Raw genomic sequence first — 3513 nt, 5'->3', positions numbered from 1 at the left:
CAGTCGAACAGTTTCGGCAAGTGTCGCACAACCGTTAAATTTCGGCCATTGGTCTTTAGGCTTTAAAACACAATTAAAATCCCCGCCGACGATCGCGTCCTCCTCATTCCTCCGTAAAAGACACAATAAGTCAGTAGCGTAAAAATGTGGTCTGGCAGCTCTATTTTGATTCCCCGAGGGAGCATAGATGTTTGTCAATCGAACTCCAGTAATAAGGCACGAGATTCCTCTGCCAGACTCTAGTCTTTCCACGTCCGAGACAATAATACCCTCTTTGAATAACAGAGCTGTGCCTGAGGAGCTATCTGGGATGGTATTTGTCAGTACGTCATACCCAGGAAAGTCAGGTGGGAAATGGTGAGCCACCTCTTGCAGCATCGCGATGTCTGCATCACAGCTATACAAATAATCGCGGAGACTGTGTATCTTCTGCTCCGAAGTTATTTTGTTTATGTTTACAGTGACTATCTTATAGTCCTGAAAAGGAGGCATGAAGTTCTCTATGTTAAAAGCCGCGGACCAGTGAGCACAAGCATGATGTCGGTGAGGAGATTAATACGTATACGAGTCATCATCTTTCCACAGGTTCGTTGAAAGCTGTCATGTCACAAGAAATTCCGCTCTCCCGGCTGGCATAGCCTCCGTTGGTGGTTCAGACGTAGGCAGTCCTCGATCCACCGACATGTCCTCGATATCATCAGCCCAGCTGCCCGCATTTGACATGTCCACCTTCTGATCTGAGCCCTTTCCCTTTGGACACTGTTCTTTTCGCCCCTCTCTCAGAAGCTGCTGAGAGACCCGATCCTCGTCTGTTGCAACGTGATTTCCAACCCCAGAGTTCGGCGTGGTCACTGTTATCGCCTGGTCGTGGCCACTCGATTGCTTCGCATCTGTCCTGCCAAGCGTTACGTCCGTTAATTCGCGGGCAATTTGTGCACCTTTCTCGCGCAGCAGTGGAGCTGTTTTCTCAGCATCCTTGTGAGCGATCCTTCGTTTTTTGTGTTTTTTTAGGAGAAACGTCAGTCCTTTCATTTGCTACAGTCACTGAGGAAGAGCTGCAAATTGGTAATCCGGTGTTGTCGTCGCTTCCCATTGATTTAGAATCCGCTCCTTTGTCGGTGCGTGGATCATTCTCAACATCTTGGGTTTTCTCGCCAACCTGGGTGCTAACCAAACACGTAGCCTCCTGATCGTTCAGTTTTATCGTCACGTCGGGGGTGGTGTCAGCGTTGCCCTCTGGGGTGGCAGTCTCCATTGGTGTCTGGTCAGCTTCGGTGGTGTTGACAGTTGTGTCCATGTGAGTGATCTCCGTCGCTGCCATGGTTGAAGGAACTGCCGCCACATAAGTTAGAGGCATTGATGACATCTTGTTCCTAGGAACACTTTCGCCTGGTGGCAACTGTGTCACTCGTCTCTGTACGCATTGTGCGCGAACATGATCAGTTGCACCACACCCAGAGCTAGTGCGAGGCTGTCCATCGTATATAACAATGGCCCTGTATCCACAGATCGTAATATATGATGGAATGTGTTTCTCCAGTTCTATTTTCACCTGCCGAACACCGTTCAAGACAGGAACTTTGAAGGGCATCCACTTTTCCGCAATATTGCTGATAACCGTGCCATACCAAACTGAGCTACCCAAGCACGACTCACGCCCCGTCCTCACAGCTTTACTTCTGCCAGTACCTCGTCTCCTACCTTCCAAACTTAACAGAATCTCTCCTGCGAACCTTGCAGAACTAGCACTCCTGAAAGAAAGGATATTGCGGAGACATGGCTTAGCCACAGCCTGGGGGATGTCTCCAGAATGGAAGGTCCTAGCACGAGTTCCTCTCCTGTGCCAGCCTCTTGATTTCAGAGTAGTAATAACTGTATTCCAGTTTCTGTTATCCCTGAAACTTTCATTCTCTGTACGCGAGGTCTAAGGGTAGCGTCTTTGGTTAGTAATCAAAACGTTCTCGCTCCTGGGTTCGAACCACACAACCGCTTAATCTTAAACAAGAATCACCATCAATGGCGACTGAAGACTTTCGGCATAAGCAACCACTCTCAATCAGCCAACTGCCTTGTCAAAGAAGCCGCAAGAGCGAACAGAGGTTCAGGGCCCTCTCTTGATCATGGGGTGGGAAACTGTGCGTAAAGGCAGAAGAATCAGAAATGATCAACGGTATGAGGATGCAGAAGACAACGGAACACACTGCGTTAAAGAAACACAGCGCATGAAAAAGTGTCATGGTGATCCCCCATTGGCAAAATATTCGTGAATAGTCCCCCATGCGGATCTCTGGGAGGGGACCGCCAAATTGGTGGTGACCATGAGAAGAAGATTGAAATAATCAACGAAAGGATAACGTTCTAACAGTGGGGGCGTGGAACGTCAGAATTTTGAACGTGGTAGGGAAACTAGAAAATCTGAAAAGGAAATTGTAAGGGCTCAATCTAGATACAGTGGGCATAAGTGAAGTGAAATGGAAAAGAAGACAAGGACTCCTGGTTAGATGAGTATTGTATAATATCAACGGCAGCAGAAAGGAATCGTTACGAAAAGGAAAGTAGGGCACAGAGTCAATAATGGTTTCCAGTTCGGTGATAGGCTTATCCTAATCACAATCGACAGCAAACCAGCACTGACGGCGATAGTTCAAGTATATATGCCAACGTCGACACCTGAAGATAAAGAGGTAGAGAAAATATATGAGGATACTGAACAGGTAAGGGAAGATGAAAATGTAATAGTAGTGGGGGACTTGAACGTGGTTTAGTGGAAGGAGTAGAAAAAAGCGTTACAGGAGAACACAGCATTGGTACTAGGAATAATAGAGGAGAAAGACTAATTGAGTTCTGCAACAAATTTCAGCTGGTAATGGGGTCTATCCTGTTCAAGAACCACAAATCAGGAGGTAAACTTGGTTAAGGCGAGGAGGTACGGGAGGGTTTCAGTTAGATTACATCATGATCAGGCAAATATTCCGAAGTCAGAAACTGGATTGTGATTCATACCCAGGAACAGATATACATTGAGGTCACAATTTAATAGCGATGAAGAGTAGGTTAAAGTTTAACAGTCTAGTCAGGAAGAGTCAATGTACAATGAAGTGTCATACGCAAGTACTAAGGAATAAAGCAGTACTGCAATGCCGGGCCAACCCGTGACAGAGATGGAGCAAGCCCCTAGCACTCCGACATGAGCCAAAAATGAGTTTAATATTCTGGTCCTGCGATGCAGGACGTATCAGATATGAGGCTAAAAAATCAAAATGGAGGGGCATTTTCATCCCGTACGCTACCTAAAATAGTGAGATGACTGTCTCTGTATGAATCCTTGATTTGTTCGTGAAACCACATGTGGAAAATGGGTATCCCAGTCGTCATGCCTAGCATTCACGTCACAGCTGAGCAGTTTAGAAATGGTCTTACGTTCACGCTCTATCCTGCTTTTAGTTTGTGAGTAGAACGGGCTCGTACGTAACTTCCGAATATGCAACACACGGAACAGCTGGATGTAGGTAC

The 3513-nt window shown here is 46.6% G+C and overlaps 1 pseudogene; it reads right to left on the bottom strand.

The window, feature by feature from the left end:
* Positions 1 to 3111: 3111 nt before the first annotated feature.
* On the bottom strand, positions 3112 to 3272 carry LOC124620784 (annotated as a pseudogene).
* Between the last annotated feature and the right edge of the window lie 241 nt (positions 3273 to 3513).

Source organism: Schistocerca americana, chromosome 6 (assembly GCF_021461395.2).
Source record: "Schistocerca americana isolate TAMUIC-IGC-003095 chromosome 6, iqSchAmer2.1, whole genome shotgun sequence".
In the NCBI taxonomy this organism is placed as follows: Eukaryota; Metazoa; Arthropoda; class Insecta; order Orthoptera; family Acrididae; genus Schistocerca; species Schistocerca americana.
The sequence above is the reverse complement of the archived record's forward strand: the minus strand, read 5'-3'. Positions and strand labels throughout refer to the sequence as shown.